This window comes from Callithrix jacchus, chromosome 7 (assembly GCF_049354715.1).
Source record: "Callithrix jacchus isolate 240 chromosome 7, calJac240_pri, whole genome shotgun sequence".
NCBI classification, from domain to species: Eukaryota; Metazoa; Chordata; class Mammalia; order Primates; family Cebidae; genus Callithrix; species Callithrix jacchus.
The window spans coordinates 31254272-31280374 of NC_133508.1; the positions used below are offsets into that span (position 1 = coordinate 31254272).

General features: G+C 35.7%; 1 protein-coding gene and 1 long non-coding RNA gene across 49 annotated transcripts in view; one reads left to right on the forward strand and one right to left on the reverse strand.

The window, feature by feature from the left end:
* The window catches only part of ZEB1 (zinc finger E-box binding homeobox 1), a 215100-nt gene that overhangs the window by 144778 nt on the left and 44219 nt on the right, over positions 1-26103 (forward strand). The gene's annotated exons all lie outside the window — the stretch shown is intronic.
* LOC128932561 (uncharacterized) overlaps positions 7960-26103 on the reverse strand; it is a 124338-nt gene continuing 106194 nt past the window's right edge. Inside the window, exon 4 of the long non-coding RNA XR_008482525.2 lies at positions 7960-9849. This is a non-coding gene — a long non-coding RNA (uncharacterized LOC128932561). The remainder of the gene's footprint in view (positions 9850-26103) is intronic.

Consider the following 26103-nt stretch of genomic DNA (forward strand, 5'->3'; position numbering starts at 1 on the left):
AAGAGAGCAGTGGTGGCCATACTTAGACCAGGTAAAATACATTTGAAGTAAAAAAATTGTCACAAGAGGCAATGAAGATCATTATATAATAATAAAGAGGTCAATTTATCAAGATCATAGAATTCTAAATATATTTGCCACCAATTTTGGAGCACAAAAATATTAACATTAACTGAAGGAAGAAATAGATAGCAGAACAGTAATTATACCAGGTCTTCAATGTTTCAATAATGGATAATCATCTAGACAGAAAAATAAAGGAACAGTAGATTTGAGCAACACTAGACAAAATGGACCTGATAGACATATACAGAACATTCAATTTAACTATAGCAGAACACACACATTCTTCTCACTGAAACATGTAATATTCTCCAGGATAGATCATTTGTTAGGCCACAAAATAAGTTTTAACAAATTTAATATTAAAATTATATCAAGTATCTTTTCTGTCAACAGCGGCATGAAACCAGAAATCAGTAACAGAAGGAAAATTGGAAAATTCACAAATATGTGGAAATTAAGCAACACACTCCTGAACAATCAAAGGTCAAAGAAGAAATCAAAGGGAAAGTAAAACAATATCTTGAAACAAACAAAAGTGGAGACATAACATACCAAAATATATGGAATGCAGCAAAAGCAGTTCTAAGAATTTTACAGCAATAAATGCCTATATTAAGAATAAAGAATGATCTTAAATAAACAACTTAATACTGTACCTCATGGAACTAGAAAAGAACAAAGTAAGCCCAAAATTAGAGGAAGGAAGGAAATAATAGAGATTAGAGCAAAAATAAATGAAATAAACAGTAGAAAAACAGTACAAAAGATCAACAAAACTGAGTGAGTTTTTGAGAAGATAAAATCAACAAATATTTAGCTAGAATTAAAAAAAAGAGGGAATATCCAAATAGAATAATAAATGAAAAAGGAGGAGAGGGAGTAAAGATAGTCAAATAGATGCATCTGGGATGCAGCTCTTCCACAGAGAGAACCCAAAATATTGAGTAAACCTTCACATTTTGAATAGATCTTTTGAGAGAAAACACTGAAATTTAATATATAGGCCATGACCGACACCGTGATTGAAGATGTAGGAAGCCACACTGTTGGCTCAGTATTGCTAGGAACCTTGGGACCAGAATGGACCCAAGGAAGGTGTGAGTGAAGAAACCCAAGGACACCACATTCCCTCTGTTGACTTCTGAAATTCTAGCTACAGCAGTTCACACAACCCCTGAAGACCTTTGAACTGGTAGGAGAAGCTGCCTAGAGACCATACAGGGGCACTGTTTGAAGCCACAAGAAGCCCAAAAGGCTTCAGCATGCCAGGCAACTGCAGCAAAACATGACTCTAGGTGCCTACCCCCCAGTGCCCTGCATCCTGCTCTGAGCTACATCTGCTGTCTGCCAGGCCAGGATAGAGTGGGGCCCATGCACACTCACATGCCCCATTCAGGATCCACCACCATTCCTGCAGGACTGAGGTGAATCTGACCACACACTCCAATGCCTGCCAGTCCCTCCTAAGACTACCTCCCCGGCCATTGCTGTAGAGTGGGACCCACAGTGGGGCCTCCATTGCCCCACCTGAGTGGTTTGTTGGTTGCCTGGGAACAATTCACTTCTCCCATCACTGCCAGAGCTTGATCCTAAGGAGCCAGAGGACAAATCCACTGGCCTGGTCCCAGTTTGCCAGGATTGAAGCACACCACCCCGGAACATGGGTATGAGATCTGTGGCCTGATCTCAAGCAGGGGAGGAACCCCACTGTCAGAACACCAGAGAAGAATGTGATGAGGGGTTTTCAGGTGGTATAGAAGCTGGACACCCCTCCCTTCATGAGACCAGACGAGGAAGGGTGAGGCCTCATAGCCATGGTTTCTACTGCAGGGAGTCTTGCATTCTGGAATACCTAGGGTGGCATGGCAGTCTGGGCACAGGTGGTTTGGGATTAACATAACCATTTGGGCCACGTGGTGGGATGGACACTGGAGGGAGACCCACCAGTCAGGGATGTGGAGGCTGGGTGGGCCCCATGGCCATCTGCTGGGATGAAAACCCACAGTGCTGGTTCAAGCCAGACCTCTTACCCTGAACCAGCACTTGTGGTACAGGAGAGGTACTTCCATGCCTCCCTAGAGTATTGTTACAGCTGCCTGAGAACTGCCCCTACACCCCTCCTGAGGTCACTTCTGCCTCAGAGACCCTGATCACAGGCTTACCTGATCCAGTCCCACCCAGCTTTGCTCCCTCTAGCCAGCCTTGGGGACAGAGCATGGAATGGGAACACTGAGAGCTTCACATACCCCACCCATCACCAGGGACACCCTCATACTTTCCTGTTAACAAAGGCCAATTAAAAATCCCACTATCATCACTGCAAATGCCACTCACCTGCCAGCACTACGTACTGGCCAGGAGGTCAAACTGCATGGCCCTGTCACAACAACTGCTGCTGTCATTGTACAGCACTCAGAGAGCTCTTACCTGTAGGCATCACCTTCTGGCCTCTAAGGTGAACTGCACAACCCAATATAATTCCTGCTGACAAGTACACAGCACTAAGGAATGAGATAAGCTGCCCCCCTCAAAAATCTCCAACTCTGCATAGAGACAGTGAGCCTTACAACACATACAGCACAACACAGCTATAAACTACAAACAATTAACATTTCAGAAAACTGCTACACTAAGGCTATCTATAACCAAGGGATTTATACAGAGACTTGGCCCCCTAAAAGCACATAGACGCAAAGCCAAAGGACACAACCCAACATATGCAAGAGTCACACCCTCAAGGGGCAAAAAAAAAAAAAAATCCCACTCAAATGAAGATAAATCCAAAAATAAGAGGGACAGCTTCTATACATGAGAAGGAACCAGCACAAGAACTCTAGCACCATGAAGAAATAGAATATTGTGACACCCCAAAAGGACCACATTAGCTCTCTAGCAATGAATTCTAATGAAAATGAAAACTTTGAGCTAGATAAAGTATTTAAGATACAGACTGTAAAGATGTCCAATGAGATCCAAGAGAAAGTTGAAAACCAAAACAAAGCAACTAGAGAAACAGTCTAAGAGATGAAAGCCAACATAGATATGCTTTATAAAAAACAAAATGGAACATCTGAAAATGATAAATTTGTTGAAGGAATATCAAAACACTGTTGAAAGCATTAACAATAGACTAGATCAACCAGAAGAAAGATTTCAGAGCTTAAAATGAACCCAGTCAGACAAAGAAAAAAGAATTTTTAAAAATGAACAAAGCCATCAAGAAATAGGGGATTATGTAAAGCTACCAAACCTATGACCTGCATTCTTGATAGAGAAGAGGAAAAAGTAAAAACCTTGGAAAAATATTTGAGGGAATAATGTAGGAAAATCTCCCAATCTTCTAGAGATGTAGACATCAAGATACAGGAAATTTAGAGAGCACCTGAAAAATACTGTATAAGATTAACATGACCAAGGCATATAGTCATTAGGCTATCCAAGGTCAGTATCAAAGAAAAGTCTTAAAGGCGACTAGAGACAAGTGTCAAATCACCTATGAAGGAAGCTCATCAGCCTAATGGTGGACTTCTAAGCAGAAACCTTATAAGACAGAAGAGATTGGAGGCCTATTTTTAGCCACCTTGAAAAAATGTCAGTGAAGAATTTTATATCTGGACAAACTAAGCTTCATAAATGAAGGAGAAATAGTCTTTCCCAGATAAGCACACATCAAGAGAATTCATCACCATTATTACATCATCTTACAAGAAATGCTCAAAGGAGTTCTAAACAAGGCAATCATCATAAAAACACAGGTATGTTGAAACCTTAAAGATCCAGTGAAGCAATTACTACACATACTAATGTTAATCTTGAACATAAATAGCTTAAATACTCCATTTAAAACATAAACACTAGCAAACTGGGTAAAAGAAGCAGGACTCAACCATCTGCTGCCTACCGGAAACCCACCTAATGGCAAAAGACCAACCACAGACTCAAAGTAAAGGGGCTAGCAGAAGACAAGAAAAAACAAAGAGCAAAAGTAAGTGAGATTGGGACAAAAAAAAAAATGAATGATGAAGAGTTGGTTCTTTGAATGGATAAACGAAATTGATAGACCATTAGCTAGTTTAATGAAGAAAAAAGAGAAAATTCAAATAAGCACAATCAGAAATTATAAAAATATCAGTATTGCTGATACAACAGAAATACAAAAGCTCCAGGGATTACATGAGCATCTCTATGTGCACAAACTAGATAACCTAGAAGAAATAGATAAATTCCTGGAACACACAATCTCCCAAGATTGAATCAGGAAGAAATAGAAATCCTGAACAGACCAATTATGAGTAATGAAATTGTACCAATCATAAAAAATTTTCCAACAACAACAAAAAATCCCAGGACCAGAGAGATTTACAGGACAGTTTTACCAGATCTACAAAGGAGAGCTGGTACCAGTCTTACAGAAACTATTCCAAAAAAGAGGAGGGAGGGATACCTCCCTAACTCATTGTGTGATACTAATTATCTCCCTGATGAATATAAATGTAAAAATTTTCAACAAAATAATAGCAAACCAGATTCATCAGCACATCAAAAACAAAATTTATCACTATCAAGTATATTTTATTCCAGGGATGCAAAGGTGGTTAAGCATTTTCAAGTCAATAAATGTGATTTACCACATATGCAGAATTAAAAACAAAAACCATATGATCATCTCAATAGACATGGAAAAGGCTTTTGATAAAATTCAGTGTCCCTTTATGTTAAAAAAAAAAACTCAAAAACTAGGCATTGAAAGGACATGCCTAAAAATAATAAGAACTGTATATGACAAACTCTCAGCCAATATCATATTGAATAGGGAAAGGTTGAAAGCATTTACCCTAAGAACTGGAACAAGACAAGAATGCCTACTCGCACCACTCCTATTCAACGTAGTACTGGAAGTCCTAGACAGAGCAGTCAGGTAAGAGAAAGAAACAAGAGGCATCCAAATTGGAAAAGAGGAAATCACATTATCTGGGCACAATGATATGCCCCCATACCTAGAAAATCCTAAAGACTCCTAGACGTGATAAACAACTTCAGTAAAGTTTTAGGACACAGAATGAATGTACAAAAACAAGTAGCATTTCTATATACTGATATTGAATCTGAGAACCAAATCATGAACTCCATCCCATTTACAATAGTCACACACAAAAGTGAAATAACTAGGAATACATTGAACCAAAGAGGTGAAAGATCTCTGTAGGAAGATAACACAAATGGAAAAACATCTCATGCTTATGAATTGGAAGACTCAATATTGTTAAAAATGACCATACTTCCCAAAGAAATCTAGAGATTCAAAGCAGTCCCTAATTACCAATGTCATTCTTCACAGAATTAGAAAAAACAATTCTGAAGTTCATATGGAACCCCCCCCCCAAAAAAAGAGCCCAAATAGCCAAAGGAATCTTAAGCAAAAAGAACAAAGCCAGAGACATCACATTACCTGACTTCAAATTATACTACAAGGCTGAACAGCATGATACTGGTATAAAGATGGACACATAGATCAGTGGAATAGAATAGAGAACCTATAAATAAAGTGACATACCTGCAACCAACTGATTTTCAACAAATTCAACAAAAATAAAAAGGACATCCTGTTCAGTAAGTGGTGCTGGGAAATTGGCTAATCACATTCAGAAGAATGAAACTGGACCTCTGTGTCTCATCATATACAAAAATAACTCAAGTGGGATTAAAGATCCTTAAATGTAAGATGTGAAACGATTAAAATCCTGAAAGAAAACATAGGACAAACTATTCTGGACATTGGCATAGGCAAAGAATTTATGACTAAGACCCCAAAAGAAAATATAACAAGAACAAAAATACATAATTGGGACTTAAACCAAAAAGCTTCTTCACAGCAAAAGAACAAAGTAAGTAGACAACCTACAGAACGGGAGAAAAACATTTGCAAGTTGTACCTCCGACAAAGAACTAATATCCAGAATCTACAGTGAACCCAAATAACTCAGCAAGAGAAAAACAGCCCTACTGAATACTGGTCAAAGGACATGAACAGACATTTCTTAAAAGAAGACATAAAGTTGCCAACAAACATTTCAGAAATGCTTGATATCACTAATCATCAGAGAAGTGCAAACTGAAGCCACAATGAGATATCATCTTACACCAGTTAGAATGGCTATGATTAAAAGTCAAAAAACAACAGATGTTGGCATGGTTGTGGAGAGAAGGGTATTCTTATGCATTGTTGGTGGGAATGCAAATTAGTACAACCCCTATGGAAAACAATTTGGAGATTTCTGAAAGAACTAAAATGGAACTACCATTGGATTCAGCAATGCCACTACTGGGCATCTACCCAAAAGAAAAGAAAGAATATAAGAAAGACACTTTTTTTGTATGTTTATCACAGAACTACTCAGAATAGCAGAGTCACGGAATCAACCTAAGTGTATATCAGTGGATAATTGGATAAAAAAAATGTGGTCCATATATACCATAAAATACTATGCAGCCATATAAATGAATGAAATTATGTCCTTTGTAGAAACATAGATGGAGCTGGAGGCCATTATGCTGAGTGAAATAACTCAGTAACAGAAAATGAAATACTGCACATTCTCACTTGTAAGTGGAAGCTAAACAGTGGGTACATAAAGATGTAAATAACAGATGTTGGAGACTCCAAAAATGGGAATTAGGTAAAGGAGAATTAGGATTTTTAAAAATGACCTGACAGCTGTTCACTGTTTGGATTAATGGGTACACTGGAAGCCCAAACCTCACTATTATGTGATATATCCATGTGATAAACCTGCACGTGCCCCCCGAATCTGAAATTTTCAAAAATATATTTAAAAGGAAAAGGGTATACTACAACTGATACTAAACAAAGACAGAGGATTATAGGAGATTACTATGAACAGTTATACACTAACAAATAGGATAATCATGAAGAAGTGGATAAATGAATAGAAATGTACAACTACCAACATACAGCATGAAAAAATAGAAAATATGAACAGACCAAGTAAAGAGATTGAATCTGTAATCAAAAATCTCCCAACAAAGAAAAGTCAGGATGAGATGGCTTCCTTGGTTAATTGTACTTGTCATTTAAGGAATAATTAATGACAAGTGGTCAACTTGTAGAATCAGTTCTTCTCAAACTCTTCTAGAAATTTGAAGATGAAGGAATACTGCCAAACTCATTCCACAAGACCAGCATTGTTATGATATCAAATTCAGATAAGAACACAAGAAAATTATAAGCCAGTATCTCTGGTGAAGATAGATGCAAAAATCCTCAACAAGATAATAACAAATTGAATTCAGTAGGAAATTTAAAATATCATACACCATGATCAACTGGGACTTATTCCTGGGATGCAAGAATGGTTTAAGCTTTGCAGATTAAAAAATGTGATATAACACATTAATATTCTGGTATTCACAGATCTGTTACATAATGTAAGTCAAAGATCTAAATTATTTTGGGAAATATAATATGCCATTGAAATTTTAAGTATGTAGTAAGTACCTTTAAAAAGCTATTATCTGTGAATGAAACTCCAAATTAGAATCAAGTTCTTTAAGGAAGAATTATATGGAAAAAGGAATATTTTATTGTAGATATTAAACTAGGACATGTTCATTCTCAAAAATAAAATTTCTACGGTAAGCGCTATTGGCTTAAAATCTATCAACTTAAATATTCTTTGTAGAGAAGAAAGTATAACTTGGCAATGTTCCAGCATACCTGTATTAATCTTATAAGATCTTGTGGTTCAGCCAAAAACTCTGACGCTTGTGTCAGTTAAACTTTTTAAGTATAACTTTTGAAACACCTGTCTTAAAGCCTTCCTTATACTTTCAGTTTTTAAAACATATATAAAACTAATCTGATAGTATGAAATATTGTTTAATGTGTTAGCTATTTCTTGATATTTTGAAATTGCTGAGTTTTAAAACTGTCCCAAGTAACAGTGATTTAAAAACATTTTTCTCACATGTAGTTTTTGAATCTATAGAAATTTACATGTTTACAAAAATGCCAAGACAAACAGTTTTATGTTCAAAATGTTTAAAACTCTGATCATATATCACATGGTAATAATGCTGTCTTGGGCACAAATTATAATAAAATATACTGTAAGTAATATGTGTAAAGAATATATCAGTCACTGTCTAAGCCTTGAAGCAAATTGTATTCATCCATCAAGATTCAGTTGAGCCTACTCTTTGGAATCATTTTCAGCCAGAGGTGGTGTATGATGTAGAAAAGTTTAAGCACATGTCTTCTTCACTGTACCACAGTCCCTTGAGTTCTACTTATACATATGTAAAATGAAAACAGTGGATCACATGACCCCTGAATGATATTTTATTTTTTAGCTCTTCTTATAAGGGAACACTTCAATTTGCACTAAATATACTGTATGAATATTTAAGTATTTCTGAGTATGTGAGTATTCAGAGGTGGCACTATGAAGGAGTTTGGGCTTTCCCCACAATGTTGAACCTTGGTGTATATTCTGCTCTCTTTAAAACCCCAGTCAAACAAATTTGCTACCTAGAGTGCAGTGTGTATAGGTCTTTTGGTCATTAGCCTTATAATATGTGGTCATTTAAAACATTTTCCAGAGTTACTTAGGTAATTTCTTTTTTTCTATATCTCATTCATAATAGTTTTATATACGTTGGTATTTCATTTTTCATTCTCCCTGCCTGCTGGTGATTTAAATTATTTATTTTTTTGTCTATAAGAAACATTGCCATAGTTATATAAGTAAACTGTACAAAAAGGTGTACTCAGGGAAGTGTCACCCCTCCCCCTATGCCTACTACCCTATTTCCATTCTCCTTCCAATGATTAAATTTGTATGTCATACAGATTTGGGTTGTTCTGAAACTACTTTATGTGTATACTGGTATATAACAAGTAAGTAAATATGTTTAAGATAATAAAATCCCAGGTTTCACACTGTCAGAGAAAAGACTAGTGTGTTCAAGACTATGGTGTTCAATTGGAATTGGAGGTATCAGTATGAACTCATGGTTCTGAATATATATAAAAACAGATAAATATGAAAATATATATGAGTATATTAGTGTACATACATATATTTCCAAACCCTGTCTACAAGACATGGAAGCAGTGACACCAATAGTAGTGAACATATATAATACCCAGATCTAAGATTCAAATACCATTCTCAGGTAGAAGGTACTAAGCCTCTTTGGAGAAATGACTAATTCTAATCTGGGGCAGAGAAAATACAAGATGAGCCTGCAATAGTAACTACACACAAATACGTAAAAAATAAATAAATGCTGGGTGCAGCAGCATGTACCTGTAATCCCTGCTACTCAGGAGGCTTTGTAATTCTAACTACTTGGGAGGCTGAGAAAGGAGGATTGCTTGAGTTTGAGAACAGCCTGGACAACTTAACAAGACTCCATCTAAAAAAAATGAATGAATGAATGATGAGGCATGTCAAACAAACACAGGAACCAAGGAGTTCCCAATAGCCAATTCTGTAACAATTTTAGCAGCAAAATAAATAATGATAGCATTATTATAATCCAGATAATAAAAGAAATATCTATCTGTATTGAAATAAATACTTAAATACCTGGGAGGGAAAAGACAGGTTTTTCTTATAGTAGAAGTCCAATTATAAATTAATAAGTAGGCCAGGCACGGTGGCTCATGCATATAATCCCAGCATTTTGGGATGCCGAGGCAGGTGGATCACGAGGTCAGGAGTTCAAGACCAGCCTGATGAACATGGTGAAACCTCGTCTCTAAAAAAAAAAGAAGAGAAAAATAAATTAATGAATAAGTAAATACGGGAATGGAGACTCACGACTAGGCAAATACCATGGTAATTGTTGAAAAGAACCATCAATGAATGCTAAAATCAGTGGGTGAAAGTGTAAAGAGAAAGAAGATATTTGCATAATTTTGAAGTATTTTCCCAGAAGATAATAAATAATTGCTAAGAAAAACATGATAACTGGTGTGGAAAAAAACCTGGCAGGCACCACCTTAACTAGATGATCAATTACAGATGATAATACCCCCAGTAATAAGACATAGTGACATACTATGTGCAACTAGTATGGTATATTGACAAGGGCACCTATCGCTTTAGTATATTCTTGCTCAAAATGCATCACCTCAATCTAATAATTAGAAACATCAGAGAAATCTAAGTTGAGGGGCTTACGACAAAGTAAGTGCCCAGTACTCTTTAAAAGTATCAATATCAAGGTAATAAAATACCAAAAAAGAAGCAACTTGTCAAAGACAAACAGATTGGATTATCAAATTTTAGTAGAGGTTACAGGAGGTTATAAACACATGATACAACGTAGAATACTAAATTGGCTCGTGGGCCAGAAAAAAAAAAAAAAGATATTAGTGTGGAAACTGGAAAAGGGCAAATAAGATCCCTAGATAAGTTAATAGCATTGTATAATGTTAATTTTATATCTTTCATAATACTGCTGTGATTATGTCATGTTCTCTTTAGGGGGTACAGGTTAAAGGGTTTAAAATAATATTTTTACTGGTTTTCTGTAAATTAAATTTTTCAAATTGAGAAAAATTTTCAAATTTTGAAAACTTCTGACCAAAATGAAGCAAAAACAAACAAACAAAAAATCCTTTCCTTGGTCTTTGTTAGTATATGCTATATGAAAAAAAGGTGGGATTTTCAAAAATATTTTAATAAGCAATAATAGAACAAGAGAAAAAATACTGGAATATAATAGTTATTCAGCTTGCAAAATGCATAGCAGGTCAACGGATTCCTAGATCTCTGACTCTTGTTCCATTCCTTAGCCTGTCTAATAGAATGTCAGATATCTTGCCCCAAAGGCCTTAGGAAAGGTTTTTATACTTTTCCTGATTTGCCCCCATGTTACAGAGTACCAGCTTACTTTCCCCCCATTTCAGACCTGGTCTCAATACCTTCAGCTTTGAGGACAAGGATAAATCAGGCTAATTCTGCTTTCATTAGGCTTTTCTGTTCAGGTCTGGTTTGGCGTTTGAGAGAATATGCCTCTTCTCTAAAACACTGAAGGACTGGGAAGGCTGACACAGTAAATGAAAAGTCAGTGGCAACCCCACATTTCGCATATTTGGTAAGAAAAATAATAGTGTACCTATATAGACCTAGTGCTAATGCTTTTCTATATATTGTTTGTTTTCATACTTAGAATAGCTCTATGACCCAGATGTTGGCTCCTTTTTAAAAATAAGGAAAATGAGGCTCAGAAAGGTTAAATATCTTGCCAAGATGACACATTATCTAATAGAGAAGCCAAGATTCAAACCCAGGTCTGTTTGATTCCAAAGCATGCTATTCTTTTTTTCTTCTAGGTCCAACAGAAAAATACATTTACATTAAATATGACATCCATACATATAATACATATAGTAGAGCACTGGTGCAGAGGTGATCCATATAGAAACATCTTAAGATGTGTCACATACTTCTTTTTAATTTCCTATGGCCTCCAATAAGGCTAGGATCCAGTAATTACTACATGATTGGTGATTTTCAGATTCACAGTATCCGATGAAACTAAAACAGCAAAAAGAAAACAACATTGACCTCTACAGGGCAATCTTCTCTGTAGCTAGCTAGCAAATTGCTGTTACCTTCATTCTTCTCTCTGCTCAAAAATATTTAACCACTTGTATTGGTTTTCTGTTGCTTCCATAATAAATGACAACACACTTACAGTTTGAACAACACAAATTTATTTTCTTTCGGCTCTGTGGGTCATAAATCTATCCCAGGTCTCACTGGGCTAAAATCTAACTGTTGTATTTCTTTCTCTAAGTTCATGAGGAAGATTCATTTTCTTCCTCAGATGGTGGCATAGTCAGATTCTTTTGATCATACAAGGATTCCATTTTTTTTGCTGGCTGAGGGCCATTCCCAGCTTCTAGAGGGTACCTGCATTCCTTGGCTTATGACTTCTTTTCTCTATCTTTAAAGCCAGGAAGACGATCAAGTCCCATTTCTCCCATATCATGTCTCCACTCCTGCCTCCCTCTCTTTCACTTTTAAGAGCTCATGTAATTAACTGCCCCACCCAAATAATCTAGGATAATTTCCCCACCTCGAGGTCCATAACTTTAATCACATCTGCAAAGTCCATTTCACCATTTAAAGTAATGCAGTCACAGGGTCAGAGTATTAGGATATGGACATCTTGACGGAGCCTTTATTCTGCAGACCACAACCACTTCTGTTAAAAAAAAAAAAAATCACCCAAGTTCACAAACCCCTGGCTAGTATTAATAATCATAACTAACTTTACTGAGCAGTTTTTGTCAAGTAATGTTCTAAATTGTGTTTTATAGATTAATCTAATCCTTGCAATATTGTAATGAAGCAAGTTACTTAGCCCCATTTTGTAGATGAGAAAAAAATAGGTACAAAAGACAAAAGACATTAGGTAACTTACCAGAGTCACTACTGGTAAGTACCATCTGTAATTTTAACCAGTCCGTCTGAATCTGTAAGCTATGCCATTAACTTGTACCATAAGTCACTCAGATGATTCAGGACTTTGGATATTTTGCTTAACTAATTAATTAGGGTCAAAATGTTTATGTATGTGGGCTTGTTATTCTTAGTTTTTTAGGTAAATGAATATTTTTTTCTTGCTGACGGAGAGACAAGTAATGATAATGAGGGCACATGGATGACTGAAAATGAATGCTATGTCCTTAGATTATTTTATGCATTATCACTGTTGTAGAAGAATATATGTCACTATTTGTTAAATAAACTCCTTCAGAACAACTTGATTAGAGAAAAAAAAATATGGTAATTAGGTTATCATGCAGTGCAATGACATACATCTCTATTGCAGCACTTGCAATGATGACATAATTTTCTGCCTCTCTCTCTCCGTCCCCCTCTCCCTCTCTCTCCCCCCACCAAGCTTTGTTCTTTGATATTAGTGTTCTTTCCAATTTTGTATTTCAGAATCTACAGAATGGATCCTCAAATAGTGAACCGGATGAATGGATTACTTAATTAAATCATTCCTGTAATAGTCAATCCATTTATACCCTGCATTTAAAATTTAATGAATTAATTTGAGGTCAAAATATTTCAGACAAGATGATCTTCAAATTCTACATGTAATAAAGTTAATTGTAAGAGTCTCAGAACAATTTGTATTTCTATAGAATCCCTAATAATGGCCATTACTTATTAAACACTTACACTCTTATAGGCATTGGGCTAAATGAGAGTTTAGTATTCACAACAATCCTATGATGGAATGCTCTAGTTGGATACATGTGAAACTTAAGGACTGAGTCGTATCACTCCCCCAAGTCTACTCACAGACCCAGTAGAGCCAATGTCTTCACCTAGGAATAATTGACTCTAAAGCTTTTGCCCTTTATCCACTGCCTCCTTATTTCTTTTTATTCCTTAAAGTAAAACTATTCATAACATTTCTGGATTTGATTTCTGTACTACTTTGTGGATCGATTAAATACAAAAACATTATTGTATATTATTATCAGTTGGTCTCTCAAATAACTGAGACCAAAGCATTAAAATAGTTTTAAAAATCTGTAAACACTCCTAATAATTCTTCTAGATTTCTTCTTACAGAATTAGCACCTAGAACTAGAAAAGTAAGTTTCTTCTTTTCTGAGTGTTAAGATCTCAGGAATCTTTTTTTTTAATTAACATACTTTAAAATTGACTTGTTTATTTCTATTAGCTTTAATATACACACACGCACGCACACACATAAGTGTATTCATGTAGGAACCATGACAATCAGGGCAGAGAACAGTTCCATCATCAAAGCACCATTGTGCTACCCCTTTTTAGTCATATTTTCCTTCCACCACAAACCCTGGCAACCGTGATCTTTTGCTATCATTTTCTCTTCTTGAGAATGTCATAAAACATGGAACATTATCTGTTTCATTCAGCATACAATATGAAACATTTCTGTTTCACTCAGATGTATTCAAGTTATTGCATGTATTAGTTGTTTGATCCTTTTTATTAACGAATAGTATTTCATTGTATGAATGTACCACAGTTTATTTAGCCAGTTACTCATCAAAGGACATTTTGGTAGTTAACAGTTTATAGAGATTATGAGTAAAGTTGCTATAAACATTAGTATGCAGGTTTTGGGGGGCTGAGCTTAAGTTTTCATTTCTCTAGAGTAAATATTTAGAAGTGAGATTGTTGCATAACATATTGTATATATTTAATGGTTTAAGAAACTGCCAGACTTTTCCAGAGTGGTTGTACCATCCCACTAATAATAAATAAGAGATGATCCACTTTCTCTACAGGCCTACAGGCATTTTGTTTTATCAGTTATTTTTTACTTTAGCCATTCTAATAGGTGTGTTTTCATAATAGGTTTGGTTTTTGTTTGCATTCCTCTGATGGCTAATGAAGTTAAATATTTTATCATGTGCTTCTTATATTACTATGTCTTCTTCAATGAAGTGTCTGCTTAACACCTTTTGTGTATTTTCTACTTGAGTTACTTATTTCATTATTAATATGTTTTGAAAATTCTTTAGACTTGTTGTAAAAACTAGAGTTATTGTAAAAACTGTCTTTTCATTGCCTTAGCTAGTCTTACGGAACAAAAGTTTTAATTCAGATTAGTTTATACTTTATGGATCATGATTTTCATCATGCTTGGTGTCACGTCCAAGAACTCTGCTTAACTCCAGATCATCAGGATTTTCTCTTTGCTTTCTTCACCTTTTTATTAGGGCTTATTTCATTTTGACCTATTTTTTTAATGAATTAAAATTTAATTCTGAACCATTTTTTAATAACCACATTTGAAGCATTATATCCTAGCAGGTTGCAATAACTTTGAGATAAAAGGAAACTGGTAGAGTGTCCAAAAGAAGATTCTAAATAATACCTCTTACTGATGTACCCTACCCATACATATCCCAAATAAAGTTTTTGATCAAAAACATGAAATAGATCCACCTGCTTACTTTAAGCATATTAAAAAGGAAACTGACTGGACCATTTTCTGTTTGTCTATTTTATACAAAAAGGCTACACAATGTTACACTTTATTCAGATTACAATAAGAGTGATTATGAATTAGTGTTATACACCCTTACTCAATTCTTAAAAATTAGAAATTGCTGTAGCAGTATTAACTACAACTTAACACTACAAGAGACTTAAAAAAACTAACAGTTACTGAAAAAAAAAAAAAAAAAAGCTACTTCAAAGCAAGCAAAGTCAGTACCATCTCAGATTTTTTAAAAACTTTTTAACAAGCAAGGCTAGGGTTTGATAACTTCCATCTTATGAACCATTATTGTGCATTCTTCACTTTTTTTGTCACTCCCAAAATCCATTTGTATTGTTACTCCTCCACCAAAAAGAACCAGAACAAAAAGTTTGCTTCAGTTGTTACCATAGGAAACTCAGCTTTGTTAGTGTGTCAGGCACTTTCTAAGATATCAGCCAACCCCTTGAGCCCTCTCAGCAACTCTACAGGCCAATCACAATGCAAGTTCAGACAAAACAGCTGTATAAAGAGAGAAAGCCTGCTGTTAATGTTTAAAACAGCAAATGTTACTGAGTTGAGTATTAAGTTGCAAAAGCTGTGGCAAAAAACATTGAAGTTAATAACTTCCACACATGATCACATAACAATCAGAAATCTGATGTGTGTTTGTATATTTATAATAGAACAATTTATAATCCTTTGGGTATACACCCAGTAATGGGATTGTTGGGTCAAATGGAATTTCTATTTCTGGATCCTTGAGGAATCGCCACACTGTCTTACACAATGGTTGAACTAATTTATACTCCCACCAACAGTGTAAAAGTGTTCTTATTTCTCCACATCCTCTCTAGCATCTGTTGTCTCCAGATTTTTAATGATCGCTATTCTAACTGGCATGAGATGATATCTCAATGTGGTTTTGATTTGCATTTCTCTAATGACCAGTGATGAAGAGAATTTTTTCATCTGTTTTTTGGCCTCATATATGTCTTCTTTTGAAAAGTGTCTGTTCATATCCTTCGCCCACTTTTGAATAGGTTTGTTTTTTCTTGTAAATCTGTTTTAGTTCTTTGTAGATTTTGGATATTAGCCCTTTGTCAGATGGGTAGATTGCAAAAACGTCTTCCCATTCTGTTGGTTGCTGGTTTAATGATTATTTCTTTTGCTGTACAGAAGCTCTGGAGTTTAGTTAGATCCCATTTGTCTATTTTGGCTTTTGTTGCCATTGCTTTTGCTATTTTGGTCATGAAGTCCTTGCCTATGCCTATGTCCTGAATGGTTTTGCCTAGGTTTTTTTCTAGGATTTTTATGATATTAGGTCTTACATTTAAATCTTTAATCCATCTGGAGTTAATTTTAGTGTAAGGTGTCAGGAAGGGGTCCACTTTCTGCTTTCTGCACATTGCTAGCCAGTTTTCCCAACATCATTTATTAAACAGGGAATCCTTTCCCCATTTCTTGTTTTTGTCATGTTTGTCAAAGATTAGATGGTTGGAGATGTGTGGCGTTGCTTCCAAGGCCTCTGTTCTGTTCCATTGGTCTATGTCTCTATTTTGGTGCCGGTACCATGCTGTTTTGATTACTGTAGCCTGGTAGTAGTTTGAAGTCAGGCAGTGTGCCGCCTCCAGCTTTGTTCTTTTTGCTTAGGATTGTCTTGGCTATGCAGGCTCTCTTTTGGTTCCATATGAAATTTAAAGTGTTGTTTTCCAGTTCTGTGAAGAAGGTCATTGGTAGCTTGATGGGGATAGCTTTGAATCTATAAATTAATTTGGTCATTATGGCCATTTTCACAATATCAGTTCTTCCTAACCATGAGCATGGAATGTTTTTCCATCTGTTTGTGTCCTCTCTTATTTCCCTGAGCAGTGGTTTGTAGTTCTCCTTGAAGAGGCCCTTTACATTCTTTGTTAGTTGTATTCCTAGATATTTTATTCTCTTTGCAGCAGTTATGAATGGGAGTTCACTCCTGATTTAGCGCTCTGTTATTGGTGTATAGGAATGCTTGTGATTTCTGCACATTGTTTTGTATTCTGAGACTTTGCTGAAGTTGCTTATCAGTTTCAGGAGATTTGGGGCTGAGACGATGGGGTCTTCTAAACATACAGTCATGTCATCTGCAAATTTGACTTCCTCCTCTTTTTCTTGCCTGATTACTGGGGCTAGAACTTCCAATACTATATTGAATAGGAGTGGTGAGAGAGGGCATCAGTATGATGTTGCCTGTGGGTTTGTCATAAATAGCTTTTATTATTATGAGATGCATTCCATTGATACCTAGTTTCTTGAGGGTTTTTAGCATAAAGGGCTGTTGAATTTTGTTGAAGGCCTTCTCTTTATCTATTGAGATAATCATGTGGCTTTGGTCTTTTGTTCTGTTTATGTGATGGATTGCATTTATAGACTTGTGTATGTTGAACCAGCCTTGCATCCCCAGGATGAAGCCCACTTAATTGTGATGAATAAGCTTTTTGATGTTCTGTTGCATTTGGTTTGCCAGTATTTTATTGAAGATTTTTGCATCAGTGTTCATCACGGATATTGGCCTGAAGTTTTCTTTTTTAGTTGAGTCTTTGCCAGGTTTTGGTATCAGGATGGTGTTGGTCTCATAAAATTAGTTAGGGAGGATTCCTATTTTGTAATGTTTGGAGTAGTTTCAGAAGGAATGGCACCAGCTCCTCTTTTTGTATGTTTGGTAGAATTCAGCTGTAAACCCGTCTGGACCTGGACTTTTTTCGGTTGGTTGGCTATTAATTGCTGCCTCAACTTCAGCCCTTGTTATTGGTCTATTCAGGGTTTTAGCTTCTTCCTGGTTTAGGCTTGGGAGAGTGCAAGTCTCCAGGAATTTATCCATTTCTTCCAGATTTATTTGTTTGTATGCATAGAGTTGTTTGTAGTAATCTCTGATGGTAGTTTGTATTTCTGTGGAATCGGTGGTGATATCCCCTTTATCTTTTTTTGTTGCATCTATTTAATTCTTATCTCTTGGATTTATTGATTTTTTGAAGGGATTTTTGTGTCTCTATCTCTTTCAGTTCTGCTCTGATCTTAGTTAATTCTTGTCTTCTGCTAGCTTTTGAGTTTTTTTGGTCTTGCTCCTCTAGCTGTTTCAATTTGATAGGGTGTCAATTTTAGATTTTCCTTGTTTCTCACGTAGGCATTTATTGCTATAAATTTCCCTCTAGACACTGCTTTAAATGTGTCCCAGAGATTATGGCACATTGTGTCTTTGTTCTCATTGGTTTTGAAGAACATCTTTATTTGTGCCTTCATTTCATTATTAATCCAGTCGACATTCAGGAGCCAGTTGTTCAGTTTCCATGAAGTTGTGCAGTTTTGAGTTAGTTTCTTAATGTTGACTTCTAATTTGATTGCATTGTGGTCTGAAAGACTGTTTGTTATGATTTCTGTTCTTTTGCCTTTGCTGAGGAGTGATTTACTTCCAATTATGTGGTTGATTTTAGAGTAAGTGCAATGTGGTGCTGAGAGGAATGTATATTCTGTGGGTTTGGGATGGAGATTTCTGTAGATGTCTATTAGGTTCGCTTCGTCCAGATTTGCATTCAAGTCCTGGATATCCTTGTTGATTTTCTGTCTTGTTGATCTGTCTAATATTGACAGTGGAGTGTTAAAGTCTCCCACTATTACTGTGTAGGAGTCTAAGTCTCTTTTCAGGTTATTAAGAACTTGCTTTATGTATCTGGGTGCTCCTGTTTTGGGTACATATATATTTAGGATAGTTAGCTCTTTTTGTTGTGTAGATCGTTTTACCATGATGTAGTGCTCTTCTTTGTCTCTTTTGATGTTTGTTGGTTTAACGTTCATTTTATCAGAGACTAGGATTGCAACACCTGCTTTTTTTTGCTATTTGCTTGGTAAATCTTCTTCCATCCCTTTGAGTTTATGTGTGTCTTCGCACAAGAGACGGGTCTCCTGAATACAGCACACCAATGGTTCCTGACTTTTTATTCAGTTTGCCAGTCTATGTCTTTTGACTGGGGCATTTAGTCCATTTACATTTAATGTTAATATTGTTATGTGTGAATTTGATCCTGTCATTTTGTTACTGATTGGATGTTTTGCCCTTTGGTTGATGCAGTTTCTTCATTCTGTCATTGGTCTTTACCATTTGGTTCTTTTTTGCAGTGGCTGGTACTGGTTGTTCCTTTCCATGTTTAATGCTTCCTTCAGGAGCTCTTGTAAGGCAGGTCTGGTGGCAACAAAATCTCTCAGCAATTGCTTGTCCATCCATTAAGATTTTTATTTCTCCTTCCCTTATGAAGCTTAGTTTGGCTGGATATGAAATTCTGGGTTTAGAGTTCTTTTCCTTAAGGACGTTGAATATTGGCCTCCACTCTCTTCCGGCCTGTAGGATTTCTGCTGAGAGATCCGCTGTGAGTCTGACGGGCTTCCCTTTGTGGGTGATCTGACCTTTCTTTCTGGCTGCCCTTAGCATTTTTTTCTTTGTTTCAACCCTGGTGAATCTGACTATTATGTGCCTTGGGGTTGCTCTTCTTCAGGGGTATTTTTGTGGTGGTCTCTGTATTTCAGTGTTGACCTGCCTTGCTAGGTTGGGGAAGTTCTCATCGATAATATCCTGAAGAGTGTTTTCCAGCTTGGATTCATTCTCCCCATCATCTTCCAGTACACCAATCAAGCGTAGATTAGGTCTTTTCATGTAATCCCATATTTCTTGGAGGCTGTGTTCATTTCTTTTCACGTTTTTCTCTTTTCTTGCCTTCTCGTTTTATTTCATTGAGTTGATCTTCAATCTCTGATATCCTTTCTTCTGCTTTATCAATTCAGCTATCAAATCTTTTGTATGCTTCATGAAGTTCTTGTGCTGTGTTTTTCAGTTCTATCAAGTCGTTTATGTTCTTCTCTAAGCTTGTTATTCTAGTTAGCATTTCGTCTAACCTTTTTTCAAGGTTTTTAGTTTCTTTGCATTGGGTTAGAACATGCTCCTTTAGTGCAGAGAAGTTTATTGCCCACCTTCTGAAGCCTGCTTTTGTCAATTCATCAAATTTGTTTTCCATCCTGTTTTGTTTCCTTGCTGGTGATAAGTTGTATTCCCTTGGTGGGGGTGAGGCATTCTGGTCTTCCATGGTTTCATCATTTTTGCACTGGTTCCTTCCCATTTTCTTGGATTTATCTAGTTTTGATTTCAGCTAGCTGCTTAGGAAGTGGCCTTTCGTTTGTCTGCCTGCAGAGGTGCTGCTGGGCTGCCATGGATTCAGTGGAGCTGCTACATAGATTTCCTGCATCTTTTGTTTACTCAGGAAGATTAGGCCCACCTCTGCAATGGTGGCTGCCCTTTACCCCACTGAGCTCCATCGTTCCTGGTTGCACTCTAACTGATGTGCTAGCTGCAGTACTTTCAAGTGAGAGTGCTTTAGCCTGCTGGGCTTTGTTGGGGAGGGATCCTCCCAGCCATATTGCTTGATTCCCTGCTTTCAGTTCCCTTTCTTTCTGGGGGGCGTGTAGCTCCATTCCATGGGCTTTTGGTGTCAACCAGTGCTTCCGCCTAGATCTGTGCCAACAAGCTCAGCACTGCCAGAGTTGCTGCTCAGCCCTGTTCAGGGGGATTTTCAGCCTGGCAAAGATCTCCTTTTCTATAGGTTGTGGAGGGTTTGGGTAAAGCACCATATCCGAACTGAAGTCCTGGAGTGGGAGAGCCTCCGATCCTCCAGTCAGTTACATGCACCTCCTGGGTGGGGCAGTGCCCCACCCTGCCTCAACTTGCCCTCTTTGGTTTATACCCACTGTTCAACCAGACCCACAAAATATACCTGGTACCTCATGGTACCAGAACTGTGAGAACTGTGGAGACCAGTCAGCTTCTGCATCTCTCTTGCTGGGAACTGTGTTCCAGAGCTGCCTCTATTTGGCCATCTTGGAAAAACCCTGACCTAATTTTTTCATAAGATGTGAGATTGAGGTGAAGTTTCATTTCTTCAGTATGGATGTCCGATTGTTCCAATAGTGCTTGTTGAAAATACTATTTTTTCTCTATTGAATATATTTTGCATTTTTGTCAGAGATTAATTATGGGTCAGTTTCTGGACTTTGTTCTGTTCTGTTGATCTATACATCCATCCTTTTGCCAATACCATGTAATCCTGATTACTGTAGCTGTATAGTAAGTCTTAAAATTGGGGAATGTTATTTCTCTAATTTTATTTTATTTTCAAAATCATTTTGGGTATTATAGTTCCTTTGCCTTTTCATATAAATTTTAGATAATTTTATATTTAAAAACATTCATGTTGACATTTTGATTTGATTTGTGTTAAATATGCAGATCAATTTGGGTAGAATTGACATATTTCTTAAAATGTTGAGGAGTCTTCCAATTAATGAAGATGGTGTGTTCATTAAACATTTATTTAGTTTTTCTTTTTCTTCTTAATCAGTGTTTGATAGTTTCAGAATACAGATCATGTACACAGTTTGTTAAATTTACACCTACAGATTTCTTTTTTGGAGGTAAGAACTACTGTGAACAGCTTGAGGTTTTTTTCTTTTAATTTGGTTTCCAGTTCATTGCCCATGTAGACAGTCTTGTTTTTTATTAAAACTTTTTATTATTTTAATAAAAATAAAGACATTTTTATTTCTTCCTGTCTAATGTGTATGCCTTTAATTCTTTTATTGATTTATTGCAAGATATCAAAAGTGGTGATCATGGACATTCTTGACTTTTTCTTAATCTTGGGAGGAAAGCATAGCCTTTCTTTAAGTATAATGTTAATGGAAGGTTTCTTATAGATACCCTTTATCAAATTCAGTAAGTTCCCTTCTATTCCTGGTTTACTGTGACTTTTTATCATGAATAAATAACTTTTTTCAAATGCTTTTTCTGCATCAATTGAAATGATCATTTGGTTTTACTTCTTTAACCTGTTAATATGGAGGAATACACTAATCAATTTCAACTACTGCATCAGGCTTTACTCCCTGAAAAGCCCCATTTGATAATTTTCTTTTTCTACATTGCTAATATTTTGTTGAAGATTTTTGTGCCAATGTTCATAAGGGATGTTAGTACATATTTTTTTTTCTTTTTTTGTACTATTGTCATATGGTTGTAGTATTAGAGTAATCCTGACCTTGAAATAAAATATTTAAATTTGGTGTTATTTCTTCCTTAAATATCATTTGGTAAAAGTTTCAAGTGAAACCAGTTGGACTGGGGGTTGTGTTTTGTTGGGAGGAAGATTTTTTTAATTCAAGTTTTAAATATTTACAGGAATATTCAGGTTTTATATTCATCTTGGATGCATAAAAGGAATTGATTTATTTTAGTTTTTTAGGTTTAGGTTTGTGCAATTGTTCAGAGCGTTCCTTTATACCCTTCTAATATCTGCTGGTTCTACAGTGGCATTCTCTTTTTCATTCCTAATAGTAGCAATTTGTGGCTTACTTTTTTTTTTTTTTTGCTTATCAATCCTACTAAAGTCTTATCTGTTGCATTGATCTTTTCAAAGAACCAGCTTTTTGTCCCATGGTTTTTTTAATTATTAATTTTATTGATTTCTCATTTTAATTACTTCTTACTTCTTGCTTTGGGTTTATTTTGCTCCTCGTTTACTGTTTTTTTAATACACAATTTAGAATTTTGATCTGAGACCCTCTTGTATAGCACAAACATTTAATGCTATAAATTTCCCTCTATACACTGTTTTAAGGACATTCCACAAATTTTGACGTGTTTTTTATTTTCTGTTTTGATCCATAGATCCTCTCTTAATGGGTTTATTAATTTCCAAGTGTTTGGAGATTTTCTTGTCTTTTTCCTATTGACATCTGGTCATTGTGATCAAAGAACATACTTTATAGAATTTCAGTTCTTTAAAATATGTTTTGTTTTATGATCTTGGAAATGGTGTGTCTATATGAATGTTTTGTATACATTTAGAAGAAGGTGAATTCCGTCATTGGGTTGAGCATTCTATAGATGTTATTTGGATCCAGTTGTTAATGTTCTCTAGTTCTTTTATATCCTTGCTAATTTTTTATCTACTTATTCTGTCAGTTAATACAAGAGGAATATTGAAGTCTACAAGTATATTGTGGATTTGTCTCTACGTTTTGTTTTGTTCATTTTTGCTTCACTTATTTTAAAGTTCTGTTGTTAAATGCACACACATTTAAGATTGCTCTATTTTCTTGGTAAATTGTCTCTCATTATGATGCAATGTTTCTCTTGATTTCTGATAATTTCTTAACTCTGAAGTCTACTTTGTCTGATATTAATGTAACCATACCAGCTTTCATTTGGTTAATGAATTGTTCATGATAAAATTTTTTATCCTTTTACTTTTTAACTATGTCGTATTTGAAGTAATTTTTGTAGACAACATATTAATGGAGATTGTTTTTATTATTTTTGGTCTATTCTGATAATCTCTGCCCTTAATTGGTTTGTTTGGACCATTTATATTTAATATAATCTTTGATGTTTGGATTTGGGTCTATCATTTTATTATTTGTTTTCTGTTTGTCTCTCATTCTTCTAGTCCACTTTTTCTCCCTTGTTTTGGATCATTTAAATATATTTTAGTATTCCATTTCAATTTATTTATTTTAGTTTTGACTGTATATCTTTGTATAAATTTCTTTTAGTGGTTGCTCTATGGATTAGAATATATATACTAACTTTTCACAGTCTCTTTAGAATTAATATTTTACCATGCCAAGTGGAATCTATACATTTTTCATATAGGTCTTGTTATTCTCCCTCCTTTATTTTATAGTTGCCTATAGTTGTCATATGTACTACATCATGTATCTTATTTTATTCCTGACATAAAGTGTTTTTAATTTCACCATCTTTATGACAGTCTTTCTTTAGTAATTCTTTTAGAACAGCTCTCCTGACAATGAACTATACTTTTTATCTGAGAAAGTCTTTATTTTACCTTCATTCCTTAAGGATATTCTCATTGGATTTAGAATTTTCAGCTGACAACTTTTTTTTTTAAACATGTTCTACTTTCTTGTGGAATCTGTGATTTCTGATAACTCTGTAGTCTTTTAAATCATTGATCCACTGTAATTATGTATTATTTCTGTGGCTCTTTTTAGCATTTTTAAACTAGTTTTCAGTGTTTGATTGATGAGTTTGAGCCTAGATTTGGGGGGCTAGAATGTTACTCTTTGAGGTTTAGTTCTTAAATCTGTTGGTTTATGTCTTTCACTAAATTTGGGAAAATTTTAAATATTATTTCTTCAGTTTTTTTCCTGCTCTATAACTTTCCTTCTGGGATACCAGTAACATGAAAGTTAGATATTTTACTATTGTCCCACATATCCTGAGACTCTTCATTGTTTAAAAAACATATTTATTCTGTCTTATTCAGAGTGGATAGTTTCCATTGCTGTACTGTCAAGTTCACCAGTCTTTGCTCTCTTATCTCCATTTTACTATTAAGCCTATTAAGTGATTTTTAAATTTTTGGTTACTATATGTTTAATTCTAAAATTTTATTTTAGTTTTTACTTATATATCTTCCATTTGCTGAGACATTCTGTCTTTCCATTCATTTCAACGGTGTTTACCCTTACTTCTTGGAGCACTTTGATAATAGTTGTCTTAATGTCATAGTTTAATAATGTCAACATCTTTGTCTTCTCAGTGTTGGCATTTTTTATCATATTTGCCTATGTGACTTAAGACTTTTCATAATTCTTCACAAGCTAAGTAATTAGAGCTTGTATTGACTATTTCAAGTATTATGTTATGAGACTAATAAGTTAAATAAGACTAATACTTTATTTAAATCCTATAGAGAATTTTGATAATTTTTGCTTAGCAGGCAGTTTATCCAGTTGTGTTCAGGACATGATCTTCAGCCAATGTATAGGTTGTGATTCCATAATTGGTTCAGTTTTCAAAGACTTTGAAATGCTGTTCAGATCTGTCTTTGATGTATCACCCAGTGTCCAATCTAGAACATGGGTAATTTTCTGTCCATACTTAGTAGTTAGTTTCTCACAGTCTGTGATCAGATTCACACATGAGAAGTTTGAGCATAAACCCAAGAGTTTGTAAACAGCCTTATGAGGTCACTTTCCTGAGCCCCTCTCTTTCATGATCTCAGTACTTTCAGCTCCTGGGGACTCTGCTTTTCAGTCCTCTAGCCAAAACTCTGGTACTTCATTTACCTTACTTTGCCACATACTTCTTGCATCTATGCCTGTAGGAGAGCTGAAAGAAGATAACGGACATCATTCTCAGCAAACTGACTCAAGAACAGAAAATGAAATACCGCATATTCTCACTCATAGGTGGGTGATGAAAAATGAGAACACATGGACACAGGGAAGGGAGTACCAAACACTGGGGTCTATTGGGGGGAAGAGGGGAGGGACAGCAGCGGGGAAGGAGCAGGGGAGGGATAGCCTGGGGAGAAATGCCAAATGTGGGTGAAGGGGAGGAAGGCAGCAAAACAGACTGCCATGTGTGTACCTATGCAAATGTCCTGCATGTTCTGCACATGTACCCCAAAACCTAAAATGCAATTTAAAAAAAAGATGATAACGGAGAGAAAGAGCTCAGTGGAGTTTATATTATACTCTTAGGGTCACAGCTCCTCCTATTGGAGAGGAAGTTTTCCCTCCCTCAAAGTTTTAAACTCTTGAAGTCATCTGCTACTATCTTGAAGGCTACCGTACAAGAGAATAAAGGAGAAAAGGGCAGTTTTTTCCTTCATTAAGCCTTTTCCTGCTCCTTGAGCCTAAACTAGAAGAGTTCTCCTAGAGCCTTCACTGCCATATCCTCAGAGCCCACTTTCAGGTTTTAAGCTCCCTTGAATCTGGTACAGGGGCTACCTTTCAAAAAAAAAAAAAAGAAGAAGAAAGAAAGAAAAAAGGAGGATCACTCTGCTACTCTGGCCACTCTGAATTCTTGTCATGTCATCTACTCCAGTCCACCTGATGTGACTTACCCTTTAGAGTTTTTAAATAGCTGTTCTCTACTTTCTCCCCAGGTTTTATTAG